At 41.0% G+C, this 15,312-nt stretch overlaps 1 long non-coding RNA gene across 1 annotated transcript in view; it reads left to right on the top strand.

Moving 5' to 3' along the window:
- The window catches only part of LOC128137117 (uncharacterized), a 106,059-nt gene extending 91,473 nt beyond the window's left edge, over positions 1–14,586 (top strand). The window contains exons 2-3 of the long non-coding RNA XR_008233560.1: positions 12,872–13,048; positions 14,051–14,586. This is a non-coding gene — a long non-coding RNA (uncharacterized LOC128137117). The remainder of the gene's footprint in view (positions 1–12,871; positions 13,049–14,050) is intronic.
- The last annotated feature ends 726 nt before the right edge of the window (positions 14,587–15,312 follow it).

Here is a 15,312-nt window from a genome sequence, read left to right as displayed (position 1 = left end):
AGCCTACTTATTTTGGTGGGACCAAAATTTTAACTGTTTGATTGAGTGCTAATTCTCCCTTTGAACTTGTAGCCCATTCTCTCCTCATCCTCTCTGGAAATGGGTTACTTGAAATTAAAAACTGCAGAACAAATATTTTTAAAATAGAAAACACTGCCTGTAATTTTTTTCCTCTAAGAGACACCTGTAAGAGCAAACTCATGCTGTTTTGTGGTCTCCCTTGCTATCTAGAAGGATGGCCTTCCCTGGGGACACATTCACTCCTAATATTTCTCTCCCCAGTGCATACGCCCATAACTGCAGTGTTGTGTGTTTTTGAGCTGCCTACAATACCTCAAACCCTGGGGTGTGCCCAAGGACTTAAGTGGACCTGCTAGAGCTTTAATGAGTGCCAGCAGGCAATTAAGATATTCTATTCCCAGCAAGAGCTGAGTACTTTCCATCCTGTTTATTTTTCTGAAAATCAGTCCTTGTTCCATCAAGTATAACCCAGCAGTAGGTAGAGTCATCACAACAAAATTTTGATTCCCAGAGAAGTTTGTTCATCCAAAGCAGCAACAATTCTACTTTCCCTTTCTGCCTGGGGTCTCTCCTCCTCTTCCTGCTTTATTTCTGTCCTTTGCTCTTTCTCTAACTCCCCACGGGGTTATGTAGCAAGGTCAGTAATATCCAAGTACAGTGGGTGGAGGGGACCGGGGGCAGGGTCTGGCCCTGAGCATCCCAATGGCGGAGAACAGCCACGCTGTGGACAAGCTGTGCTGGTGGTAGGATTTAATGGGTTATGGTTCTGTGTGTTTAATACATCTCTTCAGTTCCGTTTTATGATAAGATACCTGAACGAATACAAATCACAGGGATATAAAGAGTGCCGCCATTGATATTGATGATTAAAGTTAAGCATGTTTTTAAGAAATCTGCTTATTGTGTGCAGGCTGACATAAGCACAGCTATAAGTACATGTTTATACCTTGGAAATGTTTTGTTGAGTCAAAATAAATGTTACACCTATGAAGTGAAATTTCAGAGCTATGTTCCCCGTTTTTTAGTACATACCATAAACATTTCAAAAGACCAAGACTAATGACTTCTTCATCAGTTAGAAAAATGTACTTTGATCATGAACTTCTATACCATTAACTCTCCCAGAAATTCATATACTACCAATATCAACATTTTGGTTTAACATGCAAATGCTTTGTTTTTAGAAATTACTATTTCCATTCTCCAATGGTGTCGTCTTGGTTTTTTTTCTGCAATCTGGAGGCTTAGGAGTGGACTCTATAAATGAAGGACTCTCGCGTGTTCATAAGCCATCATGATGCTCCAGATTTGATAAAAACTTTGTAATTGTGGCCTCTGAATAAGACTGCAGTTCTTTGCTAGTCTTAGTTATTTCTCATTAGAGAGAAGATTTTGAAACATTTTACTCCTACTTTCAAATGTGATGATCAAGTTAAATTTATAATTTGCTATTTTTGGTTTTGTAACTTATTGCATGTTTTTCCTTGAAAGTGTCTTTATTTCACATTGATCTTTTTGATAAACCAAGAAGTCTGCATTTACCCAGGCAATATGTGTTGAAATGTGATGTGGGTCCTTGATTTTACTTATGTTGTGCCTTTAGATTTTGTGTATTTCTGTGACCAGCTACTTTTCCAACTGATTAGTTATGATGTAGTTCCCTTCAATTTTTATACAGCAGATATCATCCTGTGATAATCTTGTAGTTTTGTATTCCTGCTAGCACAATTACAGGAACTGTTAACATAATGGTAAAATCTCTGTATACCCAAAATAACCTCTAAATGGTTTTAGTATTGTGGAGATTTTTCTTGAGGGCAACAACATAGAATTGCTTTTATGTTATTGATTTTAATTACAGTGCATGCAGCTGTTTTCTCTCAGCACTGAGAGGCAGAGCTAGTAGCTATACTGCGTGCAGACTGTGCTTCAGCAGAGATGCTGGCAGGCCCACGCTCATCTGTCCAGCTGTTTATCACGAATGTAAAAGCAGCCTGTGCACAGTTAGACAAAGTGGCCAGCAGGATTCAGCAGAGGCCAATAGAGAGCGGAGTCACAGCAAGGCAAGAAGATGGCAATACCTTGTTTTCTCGTAAGACTTGTAGGAATATAATGGCTTCAGACCATGCACTCTTTGCAGTTTCACTGAAATTGGCCCAAAGGATGTTAGGAAGGAAGACACACACATGCACACACGCAGGTAGGAGTGCATACTCACACCCTGTGAGAACGTGAGCTTTGTCTCTTTAGAGAAGCAGGTAAGAAAAAAATTTGAAGCTAATCTCATCTACTTGCATCTCTCTCTTGCCCATTGTCTACTTCATCTGCATGGCCAAATCGTCATCTTTGTTGCTTTGCCCACTTGAGATGCACCAGTTCAACAACTGATGAAGGAAAACAGGAGTAAAAATCATAATTCTAAAAAATTAGTCAAGCTTCCTCATTTTTTTTCATTGTTGAGGCTTTTCTTAAAGAAATGTCCTTGGATGCCAGTCTGTGACTCTGGGGTGAAGGTTATTTTGCCATGCACACTCATTGCTTATTAAAAAGCCAGTATTTGCCCTCTGTCTCAGTGTGTTTCCCTACTGGCAGAGGCAGCAAAAATAGACAATGTGTGTTGCCTTCAAAGGCGCGGCGACCTGGTTCAGGAACGGCACGGCGACCAACCCCAGGCCGCTCGGGCCATCGGCTCACAGACACCAATATGGTGGATGTCAAATGGCGTTTATTGATGAGTAACACAGCTTTATATAGCTAAGGTTTACAACGTCACTTCCGCCTGCTTACATCATAAACTAAAGGTTATTGGCTCTTAGGAGAGGGGCCCTATCTTTCCGTACAGCGCGACATCTTCCGGCCGCCAGACCCTAACTACCCACAAATGTGGACTTCAGAGCAGGGGCAGCTAAAATAACCAATGGGGAAGACGCTCCCCTGCTTTTCTTGGTGGTCTAGATAGCTGGCGGATAGCATTTTGTGCCTCCAAAAGAGCATGCCGGCAAGGGGAGAGAAAGATCTGCAAGAACATTGAAGGTAAAATGTGCATGGGAAAGGCTGGGAGGACTTAGAAGGACAAGAGGGAAGAGTGGGTTGGAGTTTGGAAGATACAAGAAGTCCCCTGAAGACTGAAGTTTGACTCACGTGTGGGAAGAATCCTAAAGGATCTGGCACCTCCACTTCAGACCTCACGTCAATTTTAATTTCTTTAGCTGACTTCCACTTCTGTAGAATTAACTTCTTTCCAATTAGACTTGCCCTTAAAATAAAATGCCCTTGATCTTTGCTAATATTTGTAATGGAATCAAAATCCCCAAGGATAAAGATATTAGGATTCAGAGGCAAGTCTATGCTCATTTTTGTATTTACTTTTCTATTACTTTTCTTTAGAATTAATACTCTCCTCAGTCTGGATTCACACTTGGAAGTCCACACGGACCAGCTACAAAACAGTCCTCCCACCCTCCCACTCTCCCCTGTACTGGGGAGGCAGCAGTCTCCTCTTCATCAGAGGGACACGTTCTGGGTGCAGTCAGAATAAGCCTGTTTCTGAAGCTTCAGATGGAAATTAAAGTAGTATCTTCTCATAAACTTAGAGCTTAGAGAGGAGCAGAAATCTTGGCAACATTTCCACTGTGACTTGTGAAAACTGACTTTGTCCTCAAAGTCAGTTCTTTGTCTTCAAGCCTACAGAGCTGGTCAGACACTTGGATGCAATGGTGGTGAAGAGAACATTGCCCTGGTACTTTGGGCAGGACTGCTAAGTCTTGGCTATCCAAAATAATTATGCTTTCCTCCATCAAAGCACTTTTTCTATCAAAGGCATCTTCATTTCAGGAGCCATTTGAAAGTGTTTTCCATTTCCTATATGTAAAATGCAATTTATGTTCAAAATTCTGTTGTTATATCTCATTACAATTTTCTTGCATGAATCTTTTACCTCAAGGTCCCCAGTTATTACTAATACCACTACTTCTGGTGGCATAGGCTAGGAGTGAAATACCTGATCAGAGAATGGGCATTTATTGGCATAGTGAAGAGAGAGGGGATGGGTCACAGGAGGCTGGGAACGTCCAGCTATTTTGCGAGGTGAAATGGTCTGTAAGGTGTTTTAGGCTGAGGTCAAAATGAAAGCAAGCACAAAACCAGATTAAGCTGCCAATCTCTTTCTATGCCAAACTTATCCAGAAGTTACATACCAGACCATCCTGAACACTCTTCTAACCTAAATTGTTTGTACATCAGTCTTGAAACAATGCTCTGATGATGGGAACTCAAAGCTGGAACAGAAACTTAAGTCAGGTCATGTTTCCATGTATTGCCAGCTCAGAGGATGGGTAAATATGGCAACACCCTTTCATTTCCCACTTGCAGGTAACTGCTCTCTGCTACTTGGCTGTCAAAGTGAGAGTAGCAGGAGACAGGAGTTTGCATGTTCAGGTTGCTGTTGTGCCTGCTGCTGCCCAGGAAGATGAGCTGAAAAACCATGGCACTGTACTAAACCTTGGTGGTGGCAGCAGCTGAATCAAGCTCCAGGGAAAAAGGGGAAAATGCAAGAAAGAAACTGACATGAAAATGTCATTCTCCCATTTCTTGGACATCAACCCCCAGTATATCATGGCGATCTCATAGACAGCTGCGCGCCCTGAGACAGAAAGGTCATGTGCCCTTTGTTTGAGGTGCTTTTCCATTCCCATTTGTCTGAGGCCATGACAGACCTGGCAATGCCTCATTACAGACCTGCTCATTGAGCTAGTTAATGAGCAAGCATGTGGAAAAAACATGGCCAAAACTTCCAGGGGTTGTTAATCTCCAAGTGTAAAATTGTCCAGTGGTGGTAAGAGTGACTTGCAGCCTGCTCCTGCAACCCGGTCATATGAAATGGTCTAGGCTGTGTGTATCACCCCATAATTTAACTGAAGTTCAGCTGGAAGACGTGCAAGCTCCTCCATCCGCTGGTAGGACTCAAGGCACCATTTCCAGAGCCCAGCCTCCTTTCCCACCTAATCTGGTCACTTTCCTCTTGTAAGTAAGAAAACAGGTACAGTGGCTTGACTCTTACCCAATGCCCTGTCGATAATGATGTCCAGTGTTTAACCTAATTACACTCACACACAGCTACTGCAGGGGCTGGGGCAAGGCTGCTTCATGCATGGCACCATGCGTGATGCAATGACCCTTGCAGGCAAGATCAAGGCCAGTGTGGGAAGGTGACTTGTTGCTTCTCTGTCACTGCTGAGGTGATTGTCATTCATTCTCTGCCCTTTCACCCCTGTGTAGTGGCCATATTCACCAGAGACCCACTTTAATGTACTTAATATGTACACAGGCGTCTGTCATTCCCTCCCGCCCACCTGCTTCTTTCTCCCATTTTCCAGGCAGCCACCCCTGGTGTGTCACAGGAGCTTTCACAGGGAGCTGCACACCAGGGAAGGAAAGGTGATGTGCTGTTTGTCTGAGACAGCTTTTCCATGCCCAGGGCATTTCCATAAATGAGAGGAGTTTTAGGACTATAACAAAAGCAGATAAAGGGAAAGAATAAAGAAGTGTAATGAATGAAACTGTCATTAAGCATAACGTAAGCAGTTTCTTCACGTTATCTGAGGTTATCCAGACTGACAAGTAAGCAATGCTGTTGTCAAACACTTTAACACAATGGGATGCCATCTGTGTGCTATGCACTGGAGCCACAGATGTGCCATGTTTAAATAAACTAAAGCATAAAAGAAAGCTCTTGACCAACACAGTGTATAAAATCAGTGAGTCTGCTTTTTCAATTAGCATGGTGAGAAGCACTCCCTTCTCCCTCCTGCTACCCCAATTAAAGATGCTTGCCTTTTTTGGACCGTTGCCCTCAAAATGCTCTTGCACTAATTCAAGTGAAAAGTTTCACATTCCGTCAACCGGGAATTTTACCATAGGAAACATGGCCAGTTCTTCTGTCACAATTACATTTTCTTCTGCTTGCTGCTTTGGTGATTTAAACTACCTCTCACTTCCAACGGCCACTCAAGGATTGTCTCCCGTACTTATAAAATCCTCAGAGGGAGGGTCCATGTGATTCTTTTGCCACCTGTGGCAGTTGCTGTATTGGAAAGAGATGAGGAATTCTTTGGTAAGAAAAAGTATCCAGCTTTACATTTGTTTACAGCCCTTCCAGGAGACAGCAATTCAACAATCACAGCTCCTGCAGCTCAGGAGGAACAATGATCAGCGCATTGACAATATTATGTCGGGAGCAGAAGCTTTTCTCATAGTGAGCATCAGGGCATTGCACGTCCTCCCGGGACAGACCCACATGGCATTTGGGAGCTTGCATCCACTCTGAGAGCCTTCCCACGCATGGGGGGTAGCTGCTGTGGGTCTGGGATTTTTGCACTACAATAGGAAAAAAAATATGCATTTATGGAGAGAGGGAGAGGAGAAGGAAAGGGGGAAATCACACAGTGATGGCTAATAACCTGAGGTTAGAGCCTCTCCTAGACATATGTAGGACCATTAAAATTCAGGGAGGAGTAAGAAAGCAAATATGAATTCCTCCCTGTAAATTTTCAAAGCAGGGCTTAAGAGGGCTGGGTTTACAATTCTTCTGTGTTCCTGATGTCTCTGCAGATCTAAGCCTTGGCTCTGTGCTCATTTTCTGTATTAAAACGAATGGCAGTGCATGAGGGGAAAAAACCCACACACCTTAACAAAGCACTCAATATACATGAAATTAGGGCAGCAGTTAAGTACTGCCATGTAACTGAACACTTCTTTTGAAAGCAGTTTTTATGCTATAAAATCAGCAACAAAACATCTCTGGGTTCAGTTGACCTCCACACTTGAGTCTGAATATTCAAGATGTATGTTACCTCTTCTGGAGCTTTGATCTTGTGTTAGAAAGAAAAATATAATTATTATCATGTTGTTCAACTCAGTTGACAGAGGATCTGATATTTTCGGAATGCTTTTGAGATGTCTATGTTGAGAACAGAAGGATGCTGCGTTCCTAATTAAAAGGAATAAGAGGTGCAGTTTGATCAGCATGATGCTCTAGCTGAAAATAAAGTACCTAAAGACAGTGAAGCTAATAGCTAATGAAAGAATTGTTTGCAAATAAGATGAATACGGAGCGATTGGCCAAATCTCTCCCTGACAGAGACAATTTAATTACATTTCTTCACAATAACATTGCCACTTGCAGGACTGTAGGGGTCTGTCAGTTCCCAATTTAAATCATGATTTTTGAAGTTGAAAATATTGTTCCATCCCAAAACACAACAGGCACAGACATGACATATCATATGAAGTGCCAGTCAAGAGATACATGTATTTTTTTTTAGCAAGTGAAAAATACTTTAATCCTTTGAAACATGATTGAACGTCAAACAAAATGCAGCATCGTCAGTCTTCAGTGCTCAAAAAAATGCTGTGTTATGCTCTCCCCTTCCAAATTCAAGGTGTTAAGTCATAACATTGTTTATATATATACACACACACAGACTTATAAACATGTACACATATACATACATGTATGTACATGTGTACATATGTGTGCATGTGTATATATACACACACACATAAAAGGAGCTTCTCATTTCTCCTCTCCATTTGTAAGCTATTATTAGGTACCTGCTTCTCAAGTGAAGGACTTGTTTTCTTCAGTCACTAGTCCAGGTGAATTACTTTTTTTCCTTGGTTTTTCAGTCTTTCTTTTTTTGGTTTGGGGTTTTTTTTGGTTCAGTTGTTGTTGTTTCATTTTTTTTAACACAGTCTGAAATTTTAGGACTTTGAAAAATTGTTCCAGACATCACATCACATTCATAAGGACTTGAGTGCTGAAAATGGAAGTTACGTGGAATGTAGGCTTAGCAGATTATTTGGTTTAGTTAAAAAAGAAATAAACACTTCAGTTCAGAGGAATGGGAATTAATTTCATTACCTTTCACAGTTATTTTCAAGACCGAGTGTGAAAGCACAGTTAAAAGAAATTGGTTGAAATTAAAACATTTTACTCTGAAAATGCCAGCAAAAGAGGTTTCAACAAGACAAAAAAAATCATTTTCCAGCTTCCTTCTAAAGTAGGTGTCCAGTTAAAGCCTCCATTGCCCAGAAGACATCTGCATGACCAGGTCCACCATGTGTAGCTGTTACAGGGTAGGTATAGTTGTTGCTTCAGCCACTGAGACCAAAGGCTGGATGGAGACTGCCATTGGGATGGGGCAGCTCTATGTCTGGCCATGGTCTCACCCTGTCCACAGGTCGCACACATCTGCTACAAATATTGCATCTTACCCATAGATACATAGATAAATCTTACTGTTAACGTGACATTTTGTAAGGGCTGTGTTAATTAAAGGGATGTTGATTCTCTTGTGTAATGGACAGATGCCCGGGTTAGAATAAGTTGGCTGTCAGCAACAAACTCACTGTCGCCACTGGAGTTCAGTGTAAGCCTCCTCTGATGGTGCTGCTGATGCACCTCAGGGTAAAGGCTACCCCGAGTCATCCCCTGGATCTCCTGCACTGGTCCTTGGTCTTTCATGGCAGAATTTCTAAAGTACAAATGAGTTAAGGCTCTTGGAGCAACTACAAATTTGGTCAGTATATCTGTTCAGTGGATTTCTGTTGGTAGCACATGCAAACATGGAACTTGCTGGCAGCCAGCACTTATATGTGCTAACATCTGTTTTAACCTCAGTTTTAATGTTTGATGTAATTATTTAAAATGCTGCAATATGAAATGAAATGAGATAGTGCTTCCTTTAATATTCCTTTTAGAAGATAAGGATGTTTCATTTTTTTCACTTAGAACTGGCAGAAAAATCTTGATTGAAATGAAGTTTCAACAAAACTAAGGAAAAATATTAAAGCTTTGAGTGAATATTTTCTCCTGGCTTCAGACAAGCTCTGCTTTCATTGCACAGGAGTGACTAAGAGAACCTGAGTTTCTTTTTCCCTCAAACAAATTAACATCCTTACACATGCTCTGAAATGATCATCTTCTTTTAATTCAACACAGAAAAAGGCATGTTCATCTTTTAAGCAATGATAGAGAAACCATTAAAACATGAATTTCAGCAAGCATCTGGAGCTTTTATTTGTTCTAATCTGCATGACATAGTTTCCCTCATTTCATAACAATGTATTCACTTTGAATGGGACTTTAGATGCTGTATGTGTTGCAAAAGATAATGAACTAAACCAACTCGAAGTTGCCTACAAGGATCTTGTGAAAATAAATACCATAGTAGTGAAACCTGCTTTAGAACTTGGCCATTTATTTATCCATCTCCACTTATATTCATCCTGTGATAGGCATAAAGACAAATTACATATTAGGCTTATGGTTGCAGTTGCCTGGCATAGGGAAAGAAAAACAAGGGGCACATTTTAATGTTTTCAACAAGAAAAATATGTATGATTTTTGTATGCCTCTGACTTTGGGTATTTTTTCTTCCCAGTTTTTTTTATGTCTTCATGCTGCAATTCTGGTGTAAGTGATGGTAACCACAAGTAACATAGTGCTAGACTTTTAAGAACTGAAGACCCATTATACAATCAGTAAGGAATCATGCAGGGTAAACGGAAAATAACCATGGTCTGAGTCAACACAGACCGAACTGAACAGACCAAATCCTCTGATCCACTGCATATCGCCTGTTTTAAGATTTATTGGCATCTTCCCACTGGAAGGTACCAAGAAATAAATTGCTGGTAGTGAGACTCTATTCAGCAGCAGTGGGAAAACCATGGGCTCATTACCAGTGCTGGTGCAATTCCGTGTGGACATGAGGTTTTCTGTTTCTAAAGAAATGCCCTTTTCATGGGGTGCTCCCTTAAGAAGCATCACCAGTGGGAATAAAAATGAATATGCCTAAAATGAGGACAGTACCCCTAAGACTTTATGCCTATCTGCCTGCTTTCTATCTGACCCTAAATTAGTCCTCAGAAGGTGTAGTATTTAGTACAGATACCGGGTACAATGTACCTTCTCACAATTAGTAGAAAGTGCTGTTTTGTATTTAAAGGGTGAAGTGGGGCATGATGAACATATGGAAAAGGAGACCCTTTATAAGTGATGGAGCCTTCAAAAGGAATTGCTAATTAGTATGCATTTGATGTGTACTATACCAATTTTAAGACTTTGCCTGGAATAAATTGCTATGTTGGGTGTTCGAAGGAGTGGTGAGATTAGCATTTACAAAGGGGGCAATTTTCTGTCTTCTTGACTCTGTTAAATGGAAGAAATAACTTCCAAGACTGAAGCAGTAGTTAGCCCATCAATCATCCTCACAGCTGGAAACTGGGGATCCCAAATGCTGAGATGAGTTAATCCATCAGTTAATAAGTTCATAGTGGCACCATATGGTGCTGGGCCACTCCACACTGGGGCAAGGACAGCACTGTTTACACAGGCATGCTGCTTTCTCAGGTACCTCCCCGCTGGCAGATCCCTTTGTTCTGGAGGATCAATTTACTTTGCACAGTAAATTGACTGAATTGATCAGTTCAGAGCACATAATTGTTGGCTAATCCCAGGGAATCATGTCCTGCCCATATGGGAGAGACAAAGGGTGCTGGCAGCGGGTGAGTTCCTTGCTCCATCCTGAAGGCTATTTTCTCCGGACGTGATGGACATTGATTAAAGCTGCTGGTAGGTGGATACGCAGCCTGTATTGACTTTAAGTGACAGAGGTAATGGGAGGACCGGCTTCCTTCAGTGAGGCTGCTTTACATTTCTCAGCCCGGCTGCTGTCACTAATTGTCTGGGGGAGGAAAGCATATGAAGGTCAGTACCATTGGTTCAAACGCCAACCAGCACTTCTTTAAAACCCAAACACCAAATCATAGGCTAGCAAACAAACAAACAGACAAAAATCAAGGTGTTTAAAACCACATGAGCAGGGCAATTTAGTACAAGGCACAAATAGGCCATCTCTCTGAATCAGATAAGGGCTCACCCAGATGTGCCTAGCTGCTGCAAAACACATAACTTTCTAGCTTTAACCTTGAAATTCCTCAGTTTTGCAAGTATGTTTGAATATTTCATTTCAAAACACGATGGTTATGTTTTAGCTTAAGTAATAAAACTCAAATCAGTCTGCAAATGTACAAAGTATCCCATTTAATCTTTTTAATCAAGCTACTTTTCTATAACCAGTGCCTTTCTGATTAGTTTCCAACAGAATTGGTGGAATCACTTTACAAAAAAAACCCATCTTTTTTTTAGCAAGCATAATAAATAGCATATTTCAAAATATCAAAACTAGATGTATTTGGAAACTGTGATGTAGTATTAAGTACAGCTTCCCAAAGCTGGGATTGTAGCACTGATCAAATACAAACCCACATTTGTTAGAGGGTTTCCCTGTCTTGTCTCCACAGCAACTTTTTAGTGTAGGTTGTGGGGACTTTTCTTAACTTATAACTTGCTGTTTATTTCAATCCCTTTGAAATCTGTGGACTGAACTTGATTGATAAGTATGACCTAGTATATGTAAAAAAACACTCTCTCTTAGGTATATTTCAAATCTGAACTGAAAGAGCTAACTCATAGACAATTGACTTATGAATTTCATTATTTTGGAGCTATTATGTTCATTTTATGGTATGTTGCTTTTAGATATTCATCTCAGTGTGCAGAAGTCATCGTTCTGACAGCCAAACAACTATAAAAGGTAAATGTCTATTCCCTTCCCTTCCCTTCCCCTTTCCCTTCCCCCTTCCCCCTTCCCCTTCCTCCTTTCCCTCCCTTTCCCCTTCCCCAAAACCTGTTCATTTATTTTAAGAAAGAGGTGCTGGAAGGAGACTCGGGCTCTCGGGAATTTTTGTCTGAATTCTCCCAAACTTCAAGGAAAGTTTGTCTTGTCTCTTCTCAGCAGTGAGAGCCAGAGTTTAGAAAACTACTGTTCAGGAACCTTCTAGGATGAATTTGAAAGCATCAGTGGCAAATACCTTCAAAACCAAAGGAGGAAGCAGTAAAGTAGTGTATCCAACTTCCACAGCATTATATAAAAGTAAGATGTGGGGTTTTTTCCAAGACACAGAGCAGACAAAGGCACAGTGGACAAGCTCAGTTCATCCAGCAAAAAAAGCATCTCTTCACCTGCACTTTACTTTCTCAGAAAGTAGTTCTGCGCAAAAAATAAGAAAAAAAAGAAAGTGGAAATAACTGAATATATGTCCCCTTTCTGCTCCTGTTGCCCTTAAAGAAAAGAACTTCAAAAGAACCTTTTTAAGACTAACTTAATTTTATGCATAAAAGTAGAAAAGATTTTCTGTATGTTAGTGACTGTGCTTTTAAATCCCATAGAAGATTAGGTCATACATAGTGTAACATTAACTATAACAGAAAATTCTGATTGCAGGGTCTCACTTTATGTTTAAATGAATGATGGAACTTTTGGAGGCAAAGGCAGAAAAGAGGGCTTTGTAGATATTAATATTGGGAATGGGTCTATTTTTAAAATGACAGACAAAAATATACATTAATGAAGCTTTTTCCATCAGATTATTTCATATTTAAAGAAAATAATGTTGACATACAAACGCCTCAAAATTCCTGAATTAGTAACAACTAGCCTTTTGAGAAACAAAATCAAAATTTAGTATCCCATAAATCAAACATCCCCTTAGCATATTTATAACAAGTACAGTATTGTATAAATGAAGTATGTAATATATAAAAAGATAGGTTGGTTTAAACTAAGTTTCATTTCAAAGCAAATATTTTGTAGCTGAGCTCTGCAAACCTCTCAAAAGCTGGCTTTCTAATGGAAATACAAAGGTATCTTCATATGGAAAGCACTTAAAATCACCGCTACAACAAAATAAGATGCACCTTATGATTATCTTTTTTTTTTCAAAGGTTGTTGTGGTTTGAAAATTTATGGTGTCATCACTGGGGAAGGACAGTGACTGGCACATTGACGGGCATCTTGCTCTTCCTTGACCTGGATTCAGCAGGAGAGAGTGTGTAAAGGGGAAGAAAAAGCTGCTTCACATGATTACTCTCAGCCCATCAGCACTCCCTACAGCGCTGCTGGTAACAAACGCTCCAGATAAAAGTGTTTAATGCAGCTCTCCGCACCAGTCCTGCTTGCTAAGCTGCATAGCACACATGATACATAATAGGACGAGGTATTTCTAAACTCCAGGAGTACTTCTGAATGCACTCCAAACAGCAGCATTAGTGTATGAGGGTAGAATTAGTTGTTGCTACCTTCAGTTCAAGTAAAAAGATGGTACAAATTCTAAATGCTTAAATCCAAGGGATTCCATATTCTGGGTTGTCAGTTTTGATTTTTTTTTTCTCTTCCTTTTTTTACTGATTTCAGGTATTTCCAAGCATGGTAAAATGGCAAGATGTTTGGACATACCCTCATCACTCTTTGTGTATTCCCACTAGACTTGTCGTCTCTCTGCACAACCCACAGAGAAGATGCCTGAGGTTGCGAGTACCACTCAACACGGGGGGGACAGATGAGTTCTTTTAGGGATCTTTGGCAGAATGATGGTGGCACTAAATTATAGCTACAACTAAAGCTTTATTTTCTTAACAGAATATTATGATTAGCATAGCCCAGAATTTATTATTAGAATGGCACAGGATTTCTACAAGCAGAGTCAAGGTAGCACCACACAGAAGTAGCATAATACAGAGTTTATAATGAAACTGATTTTGTGGCCGGTGCCCTGTGCTGTTGGGCTTCCCTCCCCTGTTTTGGGGCCATCCCCACCGCCGGGCTGGCTGGGTGCCTGGGACCTTCAAGGCCAGTGAGGAGGGGAAGTCATCGGCCCGGCGCTTGGGAACCTTGAGGCTGGCAGGGAGGGGAAGAAGAAATCTGTTTGGTTTGTCTAGTTGGTGCACAGGACCGTCAGGGCCCGATCATGAGGGGGAGGGAAGGAATACGTGACCCGCTTGGTCACACAAAATGGCTGCTTGCCTCATCAAATGGCGTTAGTTATGCTAACCATATTACCGGGGCTGGGAGCAGTGAGGACCAGTCACAAGTAGCTGCCAGAATTTGTCCTTCAACCCATGCAGCTGAGGTCAGTGCTTTGAAGACTGAGATCCCAGAGGAACCCCAATGCACCCTTGCTTGTGATCCAATCTTACCTGGGAGCCCCTGTCAGAGCTGGGCTGTATGGACATGAAGTACCATGGACGTCCTCTCCCAAGGAGCGTAAAGGACTTACCTGCACTTTTCATCCTTAAAACCAAGCAGAAACATCAGGTGCATGCTGCTCTGGGATCCAGTGACTGAACATCACTCAGCTGGTCCAGTTTTTATCCCCATTAGCTCTTCCTTCTCTTCCGGAGCAGTAGGAAAACACAGCAAGCACCATTTCCCCCTCATCCCTGCAACTTCTGGCACATGGGGCAGGACCTTGGCAAGGAGCTCCAGACCAGAGCTCGGAATTGCCCACCTGAATTTGGGCAGCCAGCTTACCTAAATCAGAAAGTCTAAGAGACCTGATACTGAGAGATTTTGGCTTCAAAAAAGCAATTACATAATGGTCTCAAGGCAGCATGAACTCTCGAATTGCCCTTCCTGAAAGTTTCAATAATTTCTTGCTTTATTAAAGTCCTCACATGAAAATGAGCTTGCAGAAAGTGCCTGACCTTCCTTATGCTTTGTCGCCTTGCAAGGTCCACAATACCGACATACGAAGGAACAAAGGGAACAGCAAACTTTGGTTGATTTGCTATCTGTCTTTAGACAGTATCTGAATGCCAGTCTCCTGTTTTTGCCTGAATATGTTCTTTGGACATACTATAAATGCGAAACATGAACCTCTTTTGGCTTTTACACATAAAGAGTCACAATTATTAGGACTAGAGGTGATGTCAAATAGTTCTTCTGATATCTAAAAGATGTGGTTTGTACAAAATACTACGAACATTTCTGCTTCTTTATTTGCTGAATATAATTCTCCTTAAAGAAAAGAGTTTCTTTGCATGAATCAGCTTCACAACAAACCACACTGCTGGAGCTTCAAATTCTTGGCTGCAATGGTAGGAGAAGTTTTTCCATTTTTCCTCTGGGAACAAGTCATCCACTTCCCATATTTTTTAAGTCAGCTGTGTTTTCTCAGACCCTTTGTAAATCAGTCTACCCATGTTCACGTGCTCCTTACAGACAATATCTCCTTGGCTGGTAATTGCAGACAATTTAAGCCACGTTTTTTTCATACTCAGAGAAAAAGACCATAATGCAACCACTTCCTATGTAACAAGGTGCAGTGGAAAAGGACAGAAATTGTGCAGGAATTAAGATTAATTCTGCTCTTTGTTTACACACTCAC

The sequence above is a fragment of the Harpia harpyja genome, chromosome Z (assembly GCF_026419915.1).
Source record: "Harpia harpyja isolate bHarHar1 chromosome Z, bHarHar1 primary haplotype, whole genome shotgun sequence".
NCBI lineage: Eukaryota > Metazoa > Chordata > Aves > Accipitriformes > Accipitridae > Harpia > Harpia harpyja.
This window is presented reverse-complemented; position numbering and strand designations above follow the sequence as displayed.